Source organism: Dermacentor andersoni, chromosome 1, assembly GCF_023375885.2.
Source record: "Dermacentor andersoni chromosome 1, qqDerAnde1_hic_scaffold, whole genome shotgun sequence".
Classification (NCBI taxonomy): Eukaryota; Metazoa; Arthropoda; class Arachnida; order Ixodida; family Ixodidae; genus Dermacentor; species Dermacentor andersoni.
This window is the reverse complement of record NC_092814.1, coordinates 267199908-267217981: the sequence shown is the minus strand read 5'-3', so window position 1 is coordinate 267217981 and position 18074 is coordinate 267199908. Positions and strand designations below refer to the sequence as shown.

The window sequence follows — 18074 nt, the reverse complement described above, 5'->3', positions numbered from 1 at the left end:
AAAGGTACAGATAGCGGAGGAGCAGAAAAAGCTGTCAGATACAAATTGACAAAGCCGCAGCCCCCTTTCGCTTGGCAGAGCCTTTACAGCGAGACTTTTAAAACAAATATAATTGCACACGGTAATAACAGGTATACAATAATGAGCAAGTACAAAAGGAAATAAAACAACATCATTATACAATGTTTAGACAATACTCCCAAAAAAGAAAACAGAACGTATGCATATGCTAACGTACATAGCACCCAAAGTACTGTTCGACGCATTGACGAGGTCAAAATTATTGTATACATAAGCTATATGCATATTCGTATAGAGCTACCAATCCCTGCAAAATATAGAACGCAGATTTTCACTATACACACACGCTCGCACGCACGTGCACAGCACACACCAAAAGGAAACGGCGACGCGCTCATAGAAGGCGCCTGAAAAAAAAAAAAGGAAAAGTGTGGGGAACCGCGGTCGTCTTGCGCGGTCGCATCTCCCTCTCCCAGAAGGAATGAAGAGGTTCTTGGAAAGCAAGGACGGGCGATTCTCTCCGTCAGCATCAGCTCCCACCAGCGAGGACGGGGCGAGGAAGCCAAGCGGGGCTTTCTTTGCCATCTACTTTTTCTTCGTCAAGCGCAACGCCGCCTGCTCGCAGGGGCACAGGCGAGTTGCCGCCAAATGCTAGCTCTGGATGCCAGCTCGTTCCGCGTCTCTTGGAAGACTCGTTGGTGCATTTCTGTTATGATGGACTGCGCATATAAACGCAAACTACACAAAAGTGACACGGACAAGAACAGCGCGAGCCCTTTCCATGCAGTGGAGCCTAGGGTGCCTCGATGTTCGCCCAGCGGGCGCACATCGAGGCACCCTAGTGGAGCCGCCGTATCTCGCCGTTCAAAATATGCGTACTCGTAAGTGGCATTTTAATTTCACGTTGTGTAATGCATGACCGTCTTTTTCAAGTGAACAAAACTCGCTTTGTATTGCGTAAATGGTCTTGCAACGTATGATGAACTCCTTGTTTTCTGTGTTTATTTTTTCTGACAGGAAGAAAAAAAAGAGGCTTTATATGAGAACGGATCAAGCGTTCGAGAGTTAGGACTGGGAAATGTGAGACGTACTTTCATGTATATATTTCTGATATTATTTTTTCGTCTTGTAAACGTGACGTATTTTCCTTAGTTTTTCTCTAGGAAACACAGGAACGACACTGCTTATATTGAAGCACAGTGTGCGAATGACCTTCTACGCTCGGAACTGTTATCACCATTCGGGAATAAATCAGGTAAGACGCTTGTCTGGTTGTCATTGCGGGAAAGTCATAATTAATTAGAAGTTGCTTTCGTTCCTTCCCACAGATGAAAAAACAAAAATAAATACCCAGTACTGTACGATATACGTTTGGTGCATTGCAGGTAAGAACAGATTGTGTGTGGCACTTCTCCGCATGTGGACTAGAGTAGATCTAGGAACATCAGACAAGAAGACACGTGCGTGAAACCCTGCGGACAGCCCATATGTAAGTTGTTCCTCGATTTTTCTGTTGCATTTTCGTAGTTTACGTGTAATACTTTGTCACCGCGGTCTCGACGTTATGTATATCTATACATTTGTCTCGTGGCAGTCTGCGTGCTATTTTGTTTGTGCAACAATGTGTTGTATTCATTTATCGCGCTGCCTGGATGTTTTTTTTTGTTTTTTTGCAATGATATTCTGAGCCAAGTCAGCAAATCTATCCTTCCTGTCCTCATGTTTCCTTGGGCGGCTCTAAAGCGTGAATCACGTGGCAGAGGTTTAACGCACTAATTTTCACTGAAAGTGCACAGTATATGTTCATTACATGCATGTGCTACGACAAAATAATTATTTTGTTTGTGGCTGTGTCAGGATTGAGATTTCTTGCACACGACTGTGAAAAAAGTCTACTATAAATCATCTGCATGGTTCACAGAGTTATTCATTACTATATTATTTGTTTGTTCGTTTGTTTCAGTTTTTATGAGCACTGTAACTATCCAAGCTTCACTCTCGACGGTGACAGAGAAATGCCGGATGCTATACCATCCAGAGCCAAGAACACGGGAACGGCTGAAAGAGAGCCTCCCCGGCAGTATGGGAAACTCTCACAGCAGACCAGCTCTGTCCTTTAGCTATATCATGCTATTTCAGGGAACAAAGACTACTTGTTAACACTGCTGCACGAAAAAATTAATGTATTTTATGATTGCAAAATGAACACCTAAAAAGAGAAAACATTGCGTTCACGTGTTTGTTTTGTTGCGTCTTGCGTATTTATACTAACGAGTACAGAGAATTAGAGGCGTTTAATTATGTTTAACTTGTGAATTACGCGCATATCGCATATATTAATTGGCAACGCGAGTTAAACGCCTCTAATAAACTGTATATCGTTGACCTGAAAACGCAACACGCAGCAAAAAAAGAAAAACCTGATGTGTTTTTAATACAAAAAATAATAAAAAAAACGTCCGCACCCGACCGATGGCCAACGGCAAAGCGGTGCTTACGAAATATCGGGCCGTAGTCGGCCCGCATGCAGTGTGCACTCGGCCACGTCGGCCACAGTGGTCGGGCCTAAGTCACTTGCCGATGGTCGGCGGACGTGAGACCAGTGTCAATCCCCGATACCGGCCCTACATCGGGCGCCAAGGTCGGGCCAACCGTTTTGCAGTCGGCCAGAAACGTCGGGCCGATATTGAATTTCTGTTGCTTGGGAAGACAAAAAAAGCGTGTGTCCTCGGGGATACGGTTGACCTGAAGAAACGATGACAAGCGTTCCTCGTACGACGACCAGTCGCTTGCGGGCTCGTCAAAGGGCTCGATGTCTCCCAGTCGACCTACGATTTGTGCCACTGCACCCGCCGCTGCCGGACCTTCCGTTGCCAGGTCAGCTTGCCGCAGAATTGGTCAGAATCCCGTCTTCGCCGCCAATGTAGTGTTTTCGTGTGTGTGTGTGGGGGGGGGGGGAGGGTACAGCAGACGAAGGAAGAAGGCCTAAGCAAAACCAAACGTCGTTTATTCCATGACGGCTCGTAGTGGAATGCAGCTTGGTGGCCACGTGACTGGGAAGCTGTCGCGATAGTCGCACCGCAGCTATCGCTCTTGCGGCGTGATCGCTCTTGCGGCGATGATAACACAACACTGCTGAACTTTACCACGCTTGTCTTTGGAGCTGGAATACTTGTGCCAAACAGTGCCACGCACGTTTTTCAAAATAATGAAGCTTTTGGGAGACTTGTTGGGCTACTGCCTATTTGCATGTTGTCGGATGCATGTTATTATGATGGTAATAAGATGAAGCTCAGGTGTCAGCTTCCTGTAACGATCGAAACATTTACGCCCTGCTTGGTCGTATTGTTTAGCATTAGTAATTTGGGCAACGTTTGTCGATCTTTGCTGACTGCTAAATTTGTGTCACGTGCCCGCCCCCACTGATTAGCCGTGTCGCTTGGGCTTCGTCTACCGTTTGAGTTTTCTTTGCGTAACCGCGATTGCGAAAGGGGTCGTAAAACGGCGTACGGTTGAAATAACTAAACATTTGCGGATATTAAAAAGAGTGGCGCTGGGCAGGTCATGTAATGCGCAGGTTAGGTAACCGTTGGACCATTAGGGTTACAGAATGGGTACCAAGAGAAGGGAAGTGCAGTAGAGGAAGGCAGAAAACTCGGCGGTGCGATGAAATTAGGAAATTCGCGGGTGCTAGTTGGAATCGGTTGGCGCAGGACAGGGGTAATTGGAGATTGCAGGGAGAGGCCTTCGTCCTGCAGTGGACATAAAATAGACTGATGATGATAATGCTGTATCGCGATAGCAGCACTTGTTGCACGTGATGGTTGGCCGGCGGCGCTGCTGAATTTTCCCTCGCGTTTCTGTCAAATAATGCCATACCCGTTCCTTTCTGGGAATAACAAAACTGGGCCCGTATTCTGAAACGTTCGCCTTCCGCGAAACTATTGCCTTGGCCACGCCTCCGCCAACGGCGCGCCTTGATTTGCCGTTTTAGCAAAACCAGAAAATAAACAGCGCCGTCTAGTAGTTCCGGCCCACGTCATTTTAACGTCATGGTGTCGATGGGTCCTCTCGCCATAAATTGAATAAACGAACACGTCCTTCGGCGTTCGGTTGGTGGTGGAGCGTACTAGAGGTAAGATAGGTGGTAGCTTATAGTAGTCTTCTTGGCGGCGTCTTACACGCGTTGTTTCGCGACGACATTTGTTGATTCATTTAAAATAAAATATTTCACACTTCTTTATTGTTCAACTTATTTTACCTAAAGCGACCGTAGCCGTAGTCAGTGCGCAGAACCCGTACTGCGGCCACTACACTCGCAAGCAACACACCCGAGCCGCTCTGCACTCGCACGGTGCGCTCCCTCATACGATGTGAAGCGTTCAACAGCGCGTGCTGGTAGTGCACGCTGACGTCACGGGTAAGCAGTCACTTGATTTATTGAACGTGACTATCGCGGCGGCGAAACTCGCGGAAGGCGAACGTTTCAGAATACGGCCCCTGTTGGACGACTTGTGAACTGCTACTCATTTACACGTTCTAGGATGCATGCTAATATGATTGTGAGGTCAAGCTTACGTCTCAGCTGTCACGATCGAAACGTTTACGCTACTTATTAGACTATTGCTGGTTCGCTCGCTGTCATATATTTATTAAGGGGGAACGTTTGTCTCTGTTGACCGTTAGTTAAATTTCTGTCACGCGACTGCGTGTCGCTTAAGCTTCGTCTGCTGTTTGAGTGTCCTTTGCGTAACCGCGCGATTGCGATTACAAGAGCAATTGTAAAATCGCGGAATAACCTAATAACGGAACCATTTTAGCCACTTGTATTTAATTAGAAGCACTTGCACCTCACATAAAGTGGCTGACCAACCGTCCTACTGAACACAAGACGTTTCGAAGACGTCTTAGACCAGCCAAAATGAACTAAAACGTCTACAAATACTTAGGACGGCTACAAGATGTCTTTTTGTGCACGTCTGGAAGACGTGCGGCGAAAGACGGCTAGGAGACGTCTTGTTAAGATGTCTTCTGCTTAGATCTTGCTAGGACGTTTTTAACACGTCGTCTGAAGACAGCTTAAGAACGTTTCGCGTAAGCGTATAGACGATGTCTGTGCTAATCTGTTTTTGGATATGTATAAGGAGAGACATTTCAGTGCTTTTCTCGGCTTACACGGCTGTTACATATCATCCCAAAATGATTATACCTAGTATAAATACGTGCACTTCTTGGTACCCTGTCATAGCGTCTACTCGTACGTCACGGAAAGAGTATGGATAAAAGCATGGTAAAATTAATAGCGTTAAACTCTATTGTCAATGTGTACATCCATAGGCTAATATCAGTCAAAACTTTGTTAAATACGCAATTTGGTACAGAATAAATACAATTACATGTGTAAATGCACGTGAAACGCATACGGACGCAAATACCGCTCTGAACACAGTTCGACGCACAGCTATCGCAGTGCATCAATGATTTTTTGAAGAGAGATACCTATAAGTGGCTGGCTTTTGTGTTTGTACTTTTTCATAACGTGAAATAATTCTATATCTATGCTATACCAGCATTTTTTGACACTACAGCTCTTGCTGCATGAAGCGCAAGAATACACACGGACCTGTATATCGAACAGTCCTCGCTTCCGTCGGCGGATGGCAGACTAGCCAATTTTCTAGTGTCCATACAATGGTCCCATGCGTACTGAGATATGCCGAGATTGTATTGTCGTGTTTAACACTGTAATGTCTTCAAAATTCTTTTATGCGTAGCCATAGAAAGTAATATATATATATATATATATATATATATATATATATATATATATATATATATATATATATATATATATATATATATATATATATATATATATATATATATATATATTAACCTTATAGTTTTAACCTTATAGGATTTGATCAGTGATTGTTTTAACAGCGGAGCTGTTTAGGCTTTTAGTTCCGCCGTGGGTGTCATCGGCTGCGGCGCAAGGCCATGTTTCGTTGGCGGCGCCGGCAGCGTCGAAACCGAAACCACAAATTTAAAAAGCCGTTTCGCTACATTCGTCTTTGCTAAACTGGTTGACATTCTCGGCTTTTCACACTAAGGTCTGAGACGACCGAATACAGAGGTGATGAAAGTGAGAGAACTACAAAACGTTTCTGCTCTTCAGCCGACATATTGAAAAAAACTGGGCACATATCTAAAAGCGTCTATGTTGAGTGTGTTTGCATAATTCCTTTCCCAACAATTATGCAGAGCCTTGCTGTTGCGTCGTAGTCGCAATTGTGTTTTCTTTTTATGCTATGCCTTCGTTTACATGATATATTTTTCCGTTTAGCGAAGAGTCAGTGAATTCGTCTAGAGTTGCTAAGCCAGCACCTACGCCAGTGACACTCAAGTATGTTAACCTTACTTTCCACACGTTCTGAATAATATTGTGTTTATACAATAAGCTTTAGTATAAAAGACAGACATCTTCTATGACCGACTTTTGCTGCGTTCAGCGCTTAAGCTGTCAACCGATCAGCAGATGTGATAATGCACCTTCGCGACTGGACTATAAGTGAAACCACTTGTTCTGAATATTATCCACCCTTTGCTTGTGTAACTTTTCTTATAATGTCGTTTTTCCCTGAAGAAAAAAGAATCAAAATAGTTTTTTGTGCTCAGCAGGTTAACATTTTTTTTAGCTGAGACATGATGCGGTAGAAAACAAATTTTCTGAATTTGATAATTTGTCATCACAAGGTTGAATGAATGAAGTGTTGATTGGTATAAACGCAGGTATTGCTTGGATGCACAAATATTTTTTTAAAAAGTTTTCTTTTAACCTGCACGTCGAAACTGTTTTAGAGTTCCTTGCACCTGTCGGTGTCAGTTGCATTCAATTTTTTGCATGAAAACTACAAAGAAACAGCACCACGCAGTAGACATGTAAAAATATGTAAAAATATAGAAAAACTCCTTCGAATGCAACAGCCGGAATAATGCGAAAACTTCCAACGGACATCTTAAAGGGTCTCTCACCAGGTCTGGCCATTTTGAGCTGACAAGCGCAGAGCACACATTGAGCAATAACGATCCTGTCTGCAAAGTATTCCATCGCTACGCGCCGCGGAAAGATATGAAATTTCAAACCGAACGCCGTTTTTCTTCTCGCGGCCGCCGCGCTCCAAGCCGGAGGATGACGTACTCGCGTCCCTGCGCCTACGTACTCGAGTCCGCAGTGTGACGTCGCTCGTGGTGACACGTGACTTCGAGAATTATTCAAGACAACATCTATTATCTGTGCGATTTGTTGCTTGAATTGACGAATTGAAGTTCAAAGAAATAATAAAACACACAAACGCAATATCTGCGCGTTTGTTTTTTTTTTTACTTCGCACTGAAGCAAGAGAGATGTACATCCGCTTCGTCTGCTTGTTCCCACGGTCGTGCTTTCACGTGCGCAGGTAGCGAAACTATGCCATTTTCTACCGTGTTCCAGCGCGTGATCATGCTCTGCGATCCGCTTGTTCTGCCTCAATATTCGTGTAGCACTGAATTATACCGCTAATCATGTATTCTTGTGCACAGCGCTCAAAATCGTGCGGTGAGCGAAACGATAACAGCTCGCGCGCAACGCCGCCGGCGGAAGGGCGCATCGCCGAAAAAAAAAAAAAGAAGCGAGGAGACAAAAAAAGTGAAGGTGGGACCCGTGACGTAGGGTGTCACGCGATCCTCGAGGTCCGGCATGGGGGAACGCAGGGAAGGAATTTCGCTTGCGAAGGCTAGACGGGGCGAGTGGAGAGAGCGTCTTGCTTGGCAGCGGAGCCCGCCTGCTGACATCATGGGTTCGCGGCACTGAAATATTTCTATCTCGGCTATTAATGAGCCGATTTGAAACATTCTTGCGGTAGAATGCTCCCTAGAGGACACGTAACAACTTCCAGCCTATAACTAAAATTTTCTATGGGGCCTGGTGAGGGGCCCTTAAAATCACATCGGGGCCAGAAATTTCTATCTTGCCACAAGTTGCGTCTCTAGCATTGATGGCGCTATCAGGCACATCGCCTTTTCTACCCGCAACTACAGTGCCCACGGCCTTCAAGCCGTGATTCTTACATTCAAAGGCCGCTGCATGTTTCTTCTAGTTGCGCCATATTGCGCTTTCGAAGGAGAGGTTTCGGAATCCCGCGTTGCGCTGACTGGTGACGACAGGTATGCACAGAGGCGTGGAGAGCAAGGTTGCCTTTGTTTGTATTGTGTTGCTTCATTGCTCCTCAACTTGATATGATTCTATGTCTGAAACAGGCAAAAGAATTGAACAAGACAACGCAAAGTCTCAAACGAAGCTGGATTTACTTAAGAAGGAAATCTTTATACCTATTTAAATGGCGCGCCGATCTCGCTGACAAGAAACATCGGCGGCGGCGGCGCAGCGAGAACAGTGGTGGCGGGGCACCGACGCCTCGGCGCAGCCCTCTAGCCACGAGACGTTCATTTGAATAGCCACCATAATTTGAGCGATCGCCAGCCGTTTGTGCGCAGGCGCGAGTACAAACGGGTGGAGGGAGAAAATGTGGGGGCCTACACTCCTTGAATATCTGATTTTGCCTAAGCACTGCAGAGGAGAAGTTCCTTTGCGTTTCTCCTCTATGCGTGTCGGCATTGCGGAGTGGGGTCGACTTTGTTTACGCTCTGACGCTGGCTGCCCGCATGGGGAGGCAGTGGGCCCGGACGCCCCATTTGGTGATCGCTGTGTATAAAGGTACGTCGGACAGACTTTCTCGCGCCTGCGGCAGAGGCCCGGCCTAGGTGCTCTCCCAGCGCAGTAGCTTCGCGCTTGGCAGGCTTTTCATATGCTACTGTCCCCGACTTTTCAAGAGCATTTTTGAGTGGTCCCCTTTGAGTAAAATAAACGCACAGTGCCTTTTCAGCAACCGCGGCTGAACGCCACTGCCTGATGTCACGCCGTGAGGATTATTGGCTTTGCGTCTTGCCCACGTTAGTTTAGGTTATGTTTAGCTTACCTTAGGTTGGCGTTAAAGGCGTTAGGGTGGCACGGCGTATTCTCACAGCGGTTAGGTCGTCAGGGTTTGTCTTTTCGTCTCGGCCACGTCTGGTTAGGTTAACGTTAGGTCAGGTTAACTTTAAGTTAGGTTTTTTTAGGTTAGATTAGCGTAAGAGGCGTTAGGGCAGCGCGACGTATTGTCATGGCGCTTGCAGGGGCACGTGGAGCGTCACCGGCGGTCTTTCAGCCACTTGCGTTCAACCGCGGTTGCTAAGGCGCTCTGCCGTCTATATTTTTAATCATGTGGCCCGGGGGCTCTACTATGGTCCCTACTGCTCCCACAGGAACATCTGCGATGGTATTTTCAAGGTACATCGCCGCAAGGCGCGAGAAAGCTATGATCCGCCACGACTGACAGCACGAGCGCCGCAGGTGCGAGACAGTCTGTCCGACACGGCGGTCGCCAAATGGGCGTCAGTGCTCGCTGCTTCACCTATTTTACAGCGCCAGCAGCCAGCGTAACTCGACCCCACTCCGCAATGCCGGCACGCCTATAGACGCCCAACATGCGCCAACACGCGCTATGAAACCTCCTCCATATTGCCTTGGTAGAGTGATATAGTCAAGGAGCAAAAGCCTCCACATTTTCTCTCTTGCGCCCGCCGCCCAGTTGTAATTCAAAATGGTAACTTTTGAACTTTTGAAAGCACCACAAATCAGTCGTGTGTGTGTGTTGTCACGATGATATATTTTTTACAGCCATGAATTAGGCAAGATATTTTTAGAACATTAGTTACTGTAAATATATATTTAAGAGAGCATTGTTAATGCACATTTCCTGCCTTTTACGTTTACAGTTCTACCATAGTTTACAGTTCTGTTTATCTAAAACTTTCTTGTAACAAACTTTCTTAAAAAAAAGTAATTTAACACAGCCTACCAACTTTTTTAAAACTTTCTTTTAACAAACTTTCTTCAAACAAAAGTAAAAACAGAGCCTACCAACTTTCTTAAAATTTCTTTCAACAAACTTTCTCCAAACAAAAGTAAGAACAGAGCCTACCAACTTCCTTTAAAGTTTCTTTTAACAAACTTTCTTCAAACGAAAGTAAATACAAAGCCTACCAACTTCCTTTAAACTTTCTTTTAACAAAGTTTCTTCAAACGAAAGCAAATACAAAGCCTACCAACTTGCTTGTAAGAAGCGTTAATAGGAAGTAAAAGTACATAGGATGTTAATAAAGTTGATAGAAATTTGGAAAAAAGTCTAAAGAAAGTAAGTATGCATTTTTGTATGGGATAAAGTGAGTTATATAGCGTGTTATTTTTCTGTGCTGTTTCGTTTATTTGAAAATCTAGTGTACTACATTTAATGATGCTCTTAAAAAAGCTACTTGGTCCCTGTATGCATTTTATATGTATTTGAATTACCATTTTTATTTTTTGTTGCATTGATAAATAATATTTCTAAGTTCTCTGTAAAGAAGTTGCATTCAAAGGACTTACTGTATTAGTAATATTCATCGCAACCACACTGAATCACATTTATATTTATGAAAAAAAAATGTACATTTTTACTGCTCCATTAAGCATCTATGAGCCATTGTGCGCTTTCATGCATTGTGTTGCTTTCGACGTCCCATTTTTCTTTTTTCCTTTTTCCTTTTCAATTCGTTTCTTCTCGCTCTTAAAGTGTATATGTTTTAAGCGCATCTCTTCATACAACTTTAATATTTCTTGACGCGTTAAGTGTTATCTTTCAGTGCGCTCCTAGTTCATGTATAACTGGTTACTTACATGTTCTTCACTGCTAGTATCATGTTAATTAACTGTCATGTGAAAACATGCATTTTTGTTCTTAAACTAAGCTTCCTTCTTATATTGCCATCCTTGGGCAATTGCTTTTTTTTATTTTCCTTTTTTCAATAAACTGTTCCGCCTAGATGCGTACATGTATACATGTATACATGATACAGTATACATGTATACTGTATCGCCCCACTGCCACGCTCTCAAATGAGAGTAGCAGTATTGCAAATAAATAAAAATAAAAAGTATGTAAGGCTGTGTTTGTGTAGAGAAAGGAAACAGCCTTTCTGCATGCTGTTTTATCTTGCCTAAAATGCACTCTCCACACATTTGCACTCAGTTCGGCTGCTATTAGTACTATATGCAGCCGTTTAGACGACAGTTTCCCTGAGGTGGTATTGGTTTGTATTGGCTGTTTTCAGTCGTGGAAATGGTATATGTGCTTCTTTCATATGGATCCATGCATTTTTATACAGTGCAACTCTACCGGCACATAAGATGCGCATAAAGTAGAACCTACTCACAGCCTGTGCTACAAGGGAAAAAAACCGTATATTTGTTACACTATGCCAGACAGGCATGCTTATTAATTGCACTGCTGCAGCCGGTAGGCATAGTCATCATCATCATCAGCCTGGTTACGCCCACTGCAGGGCAAAGGCCCTCCCATACTTCTCCAACAACCCCGGTCATGTACTAATTGTGGCCATGTCGCCCTTGCAAACTTCGTAATCTCATCCGCCCACCTAACTTTCTGCCGCCCATCGATCGAGTAGGAATAGTATAGTATGCTAATACTGATCCACTAGTATCACAAAACAATGGGCTTTTCTGACTCTAAACATGTAGAACTATTTAAGGGTTATAGTGCTCCAACGTTGAGGATGGCTGAACAAAATGAGCTGACTGCAATGCATTATGCACACTCAGTGTATGCTTAGGCTGAACTGCTACACTTGTTTAAGCTGTATCTTAAATTCTCAAAAATAACAGGGCATAATGTAAAGTCGCTTGATCTATTGCACATACATAGCTGCAGATGTCATACTTTGTAAAAAGATCTCGAATAATGTTTCATTAGCAACTTTGGTAAACATGAAAGTTTGTTAGTGCTGACGCCATTTGATCACTAGAAATGCACATACTTGCACGAGCTTACGCGCCAACTGTCGTCTTGCAGTTTACATGGCGGGGGATAACAATACAAAGAGCACAAATACATTTCTTTGTAAACGTTGGGATAACTATATCGGTACTAGTGCTATGTATTGACAAAAAGTATTTTGTTGCATAGTATTTATTACTTCTTTAAATGATTATCAATTTGATAATTGCGCGATATTACAGTGGCATGAAGTCTAGGGCTGGACAATAGCTCATCTGGTTGGGAATCGGCACAAGACACTGACCATAGTCAAAGTGAAAATTTTCTAGTGCTTGTGGTGTCATGTAAAATAAAAATGCAAACTTTCTGGATCGTAAACAGGGTAAGTAGAGCTAGCTATAGCACCTGCGAAGCTGAAACAAGCCTGGATATTGAATGTCTACACCACAACTACAGCAGTGCTTCCCAAGGTGGCTACTAGCCGCAAGTGGAGGGAGCATTAGCTAAGCTACCAGCGCTGGATTGTAGAGGTCTGGGTCTAGAATACAGCTTGCAAAAGACGGCTACTAGCTGTGGCCTTGGCTAGATCACGCTGGAAAGTAGACGCCTACTAGCTAGCTGCGTGCTTGCTCGGTTGTAAGCATGATCGAGTGTGATAAACAGCAAGAACGAAAACGTGATAACAAGAAATTTCCCGCCGAACACCTGCGATCCATTCCACGGTACACAGAACCTCTTAAAACGTCTTGAAACGGCTACAAACGGCTATAGACGTCTTGGTTTACAATAAGACTGAAAACAGAATTTCTCCTCAGCATAACCTAAGCAACTGGAACATACTACCATACATATATACTATCTGCGGTAAAGCCCACTACTGGTGTCACTAGAGTCTATTTTGAGGAAAGGCATTCAGAATGTCTAATTCAAGAACTTTTTAGATGTTTTTGTCTAAAAGTGCATAAAAGGCCAAACGGCGTGTTAAAGTGCGGTGACCGTCGTCCGTCGGCGTTAACGAACAAAAGATGCCATAGACAAACCGAACTCGTAGGAAGCAACATAAGTTGGCTTCAATTTTGACTAATTGCACACCTGAACTTCAACATTGTTTTCAATGCGGGGTGTGCACACGACGCCTGGAAACTATTCCGTTCTCGCGCAGCACACGCTGACAGCAGCAGGAGCGAAACACCGGTGTCGCAGTATCACAGTGGTGTCACAGTGCTATCCACCGCGCTGCGATCACTCCGGTGCACTCTATGCTTCTGCGGTAGTTAAGTAGAGAGGCTCTAAATTTGTCAGGCATGCCTTCCGTATTGGAAACACGGGAAGGAAGGAAACTTGAAAAAACGGCCACTCCCGCACGCAATGTCTCGGTCGTGGGTTCGTTACGTTATGCTAGTTGTGTGCCACTCTAAGCCGTTCTGTACATTTTCTGGAAATTAACGGAATCATTCAGCTGTACTGACGCCGTCTGCCGTGTTTTGCATCGGTGTTTCGTGAAATCGGCTGTATTGCGTGTTTTCGCCGACGGCTTACTACCACAATGGCGGAATCTGCGTTCGCCGCCTTCGTTCTCGATGCGTTTTTGTGCGTTGCACGTTCGGATAGTACTTTTTCCGGTAATTGAAATACTTTGCACTTCGTTTATGGTCAACAATGTCTGGAATATTTTTACGTCTTACCCGGGACAATTCTTGATGGTTGGGCTCTTCTTCAATGCCGGTTTTTGTCACCTTTATTTTTATACGGGAGTACTGCTTATTAGCCTTTATGGTTAACGTAGCACCAATCGAGCGAAGGGAGAGCATTCGAAGAGGACGCGCTGGCCGTAATCATGAACCAGACTGAACCGGCCCTATTTTTGGTCCTTTTGTTCTTGCATGGGTTACAGCGTTGAGTGCGCCTGGTCGTGTGTCTGTGAAATATACCGCTTGAAGCGTTCCCACTTTATAGAAAAACAAAAATATAACTGCAATGTTTACTTGGCTTATACAATTCCAAATCCAGTCGTCTGCTGATGTAAAAATTGCACTGGGGCTTTGTTCTAAGTAAGCTGCAAGGCTTGCCTAGTAGGTGCTTCATCTGGGAGTGTAATTATGACTGCTTGGCGTTTATTAATGAATGGCTGTGGTTCACCTCATTTGTAATTGCAAATCTGTCTTACAACTGACTTGATGCTCTCATATTTTGTTCTTTTCACTGTATAGACGGCTGGACATTACTACCTCTTGGCGCTATAGCTGGATGACGGGACCTCATCATGATCAGTGTAAGCCAATACAGTGTACCTCTCTAGTTCTCCCAGTGCTTTGTCTGTGGGTTAAGACCAGCAAGCACTTCGCCGTAAAATAGCTAGTTGGTCACTTACAAACGGGCATTTCTTTGCACTGATACCTTATAAGCTGCCACCATTCCCAGTTTCTCAGTGCCAGTGTACACATTTTTCTTCTACTACTACTTAGTTTCCCTAAGCCTTACAAAACTTAACTGTAGGTACACTTTTAGGCAAATGTACTACACCCTTTGCGGTGTATATTTGCCGCATAACAATAATCGTCATCTGCCTTGCTTCCGTTTCCTTTATTAGAGAGCTTTAGTTTAGGAGACGCAAGCGGCTTGCGTCCCCTAAACTAAAACTCTATTGAAAACACTGCGCTCGCTACTTTCCTGTAGATAATGCTCTGTCACGCTGATAACGCGCATGCCGTTCGTGACTTGGAAGTATCGGGCTCGCAGAGTTAAAGAAAGTAAAGGCGGGCAAGACGGATGACGATTATTGTTGTGTGGCAAATATACACCCCAAAGGGTGCAGTTTTGTTTAAGAGTGTATTCAAAACCACGTAATAACTCGCAAATTAACTCTGTTGTGTCATTTACTAGTATTCCCTAAATCAGTAAAAATTCGCTACAACACTGAACATTACACCTTGCTTCCCTAATGTTCAAATGCATTCAAAGCAGTATGCGATGAGTTCTGAATTCGAAAATGTTTTCTGTGTGATTTAGTTTCTTTACATGAATTTACTGTACAGCATCAGCGGTTAAATTTCAGATTGTTGTGTATGCTGCAAAAGGTATGCTTTACTGCTACAGTGGATGAAACAGGCCGAGGCTTCCATACAAGAGCAAACTTCAATTTGGCTCTACCACCCTCAGCACTTGGCTGGGGCCTGCTGAAGGATTCTCATCAGGTTGCTTGTGCAGATTGTTTTTTTAACCTTATTGTGAGGAGATCGCACAATGATGTGTGGAGGCGCCTACGTCTGAGATAGAGATTGTGTTGCAACATATGTGCATGTAGAATAGGCATGATGCTGAGGGTTGCAGCAGTTTGCAGAGGTGCTTTTAAAATTTTGTAATAACTATAACTTTATCTGTGCTGTTTTTTGTCATCTATTTCAGTAATATCATTGGAGGTGTTATCAGAATTTTGCAACTTACGTGTTTGTCTTGGCTTAATTATTAGGCTGCCTCATTTGACCTTTCACCAGGTGAACATTCAACATTATTTGTATTCAACATGAACCATTACTTTAATACATCTTTTGTGTGTAGTGGCTTTTCAATTGCGAGTCAATGAAGATGCACAGAATGACTTGAGGCTATAAATGCACTGATGAGTTTGCTACCTCTATAAATCACTTTGCACTTTCTGGCGCAAACAGCGTGTTAACACTTCCAAGACAGGGAGCAATGTTCTCGTTTGATCACATCATGAGATAATTTCAATTCGGTATGACGTATCATCCAAGGTGATGTGTCATTAGTGTGAGCTATTACCCTAAGCCAATTAAAGTCACATAAAGATATGTCAACAAAAGTGATTGATCCAGCCCTAGAAATGTTGCTTTGGGATACTACATTATCACCAGTCATTTGCAAGCTACGTGCTTACCCTGTACTACGTCATGTTTAAGTTTGAAAAAAAGCAACAGCTAGACAGTGCAAAATGCCGACCTTGCTTATGGTTTAACAATATAAAGTACTAACTTTTTAATCAAGATAGTACATCATTTACTTGCAAAATGGATAACTGTATTAAAATGATTATATTTAGCAGGGAGGTTCTCAGACTTGTTTGACAAGTTGATAAGTGCCTTCGTAGCCGCAAAACACTATATATTAATTTGAAGGCTGGCGATACTCTGCAATTTAATAACTATATGCCAGGAAATATACTAGTAATCTTAAACATCATCACATACATACCTTAAGAGCCCCGTAATTTAAGAGAATGGAATGCTTCAAATTATTTTTAATGTGAGCCAAACTTCTTGCTTGGCACATATTGCTAATTGAAGTTCCAATTTGCACATTCTCATTTCCTCCCTCGCCTTTTTTTTTCTCTTCTGTGCAGATATTGCTTGCCTGTGCCTATAAGAAATGTTGTGTCGAGACACAAGAACCTTCACTCGTGGCCTGTGACAGCAAGCTTTTGTGGACAACCAGTGCTCTCCTGCGAAGGCTGGCCCGCTCTGCCAGTGGCGCCAATTACCTTCAAGATTCCTGCATGACCACCTTTGCTGTTATTTGTCGCTCTTGTTAATTACACTTTCTGCATCTTTTCTAATTTTTTAGGTAAAGTTTCATTATGTCACATTGTGAAGTCGATGTCTTGCTGCCTTTTCACTTGCGATCATGTTATACGCTCTGCATGAAAACCTCAACGTACACTGTATCAAAAAACAAAAAAATAACAGCACATTATGATTTATCTTTCAGTTCCGGTAGCATGTAACATGCAAGGAATTCACTAATGGGTTGTATGCCCAAGAACTGGCCATTATTTCGGTGGTGTGCTATGCAAGCATATGGCGATACCTTAGAAGGGGCACCCACAAAGTTGCAATTTACTTTTAAATCAGCCATGGACATTAAAATAATAATATTTATATTGCAGGATAGAGTGTGCACAGAGCGTTCTTCCAAATGTGAACTATTTTTTTTAATTTTTTTAAGACTTCATAGCACGGCGTTCTGTTTCGTATACTGGTGTTATGCTATCCTGCCACCTGTAACTGAAGCAAGGATGTAATTTTTGCCTGAACTGCAGCATCACTGACAAAATGTTTCCCAGCTAGAAACTATTTCATTTAGGTAGAGACCCTGCAGGGCAAAGTTTTGTTAACAATAATGTGCTTCATGCGGAGGTGGCATTCTTGTTTCAGTCAGTGGGCGCACATTGGCATGTTATCAGCATGCAATATATATCTTGTTTTATTCGCAAAATAATTCCAACAGGCGGCACTCAATTAATTGCTCTGAGCAAAATGCACTAATCGACCAATAAGCTGTACTAAACTATTCCCATGGTTCACATCTGAAAATAATACCTGCGCATCACTCTATCCGACAATATAATTTTTTTTTCTCATCCACAAAAATTTGTGGGAATTTCTAATAACATTCTTCAGTTGTTCTTGTCAAGCTGTCCGTTAGCCAACTTTTAGCGTAACCTTAGCAGGGCTTACTGGAGTACTTTTGGACGTACACGGCTACAAACTGTATTAATCAAAACAGCTACCAGACTTTTGAATTAGCTGTTCAAGATATCCTTTGGACAGCAAATAGCTGCTTCCGTGTTTCATGCGATTGCTGTCGTTGCTCCCGCTCATAAAACGTCCAGGGGAATGATTAGAACCGTGTCGCTGGCAAGTTTGTCCAGGTATTTAAGAAACCACCGCACAACAGTTGTTTTTCGACAAGCCTTGAAGCATTGGCCACCAGATACATGAGAAGGGCACTGCTTACATCGCTACGAAAATGTGAATCAAACAGGGATCAAGTACGAGCTACGACCCACAAAACTACTATAGTCTACGACGGATAGCTACCTTCCTGCTAGAGTGCACATAGCAAGGCCGCCACCAGTGGCGCGTTTGTCGCCGGCTAGTTCGCGTTTAGGAGCACTTAAGATCCCTAAATAAAAAAGTTTCTAAGGTGGCGACACTCATTGTCCTTTGTGCTATCCTCCTTACTCTCGCGCTTACTCTCAATTCTCCTTCATTCGAGTCTGTGATTTGTACATTGCTTGCACGTGATGTTCTAAATGGCTAGAGGTGATAACACCTCTAGACTAGCCCAGGAAGGGTCAAAACTAATGCGCATGTGCAAGTAATCCGGTCGGATTTTTTC

The 18074-nt window shown here is 43.5% G+C and overlaps 2 long non-coding RNA genes across 2 annotated transcripts; both read left to right on the top strand.

The window, feature by feature from the left end:
- Positions 1–1066: 1066 nt before the first annotated feature.
- On the top strand, positions 1067–2653 carry LOC126547683 (uncharacterized). Its single transcript, XR_007602752.3, has 3 exons — positions 1067–1276; positions 1407–1510; positions 1985–2653. It is a non-coding gene; the product is annotated as an uncharacterized lncRNA (long non-coding RNA).
- An 11411-nt stretch (positions 2654–14064) lies between these two features.
- Positions 14065–16545, top strand: LOC129388183 (uncharacterized). Its single transcript, XR_011892275.1, has 2 exons — positions 14065–14208; positions 16297–16545. It is a non-coding gene; the product is annotated as an uncharacterized lncRNA (long non-coding RNA).
- The last annotated feature ends 1529 nt before the right edge of the window (positions 16546–18074 follow it).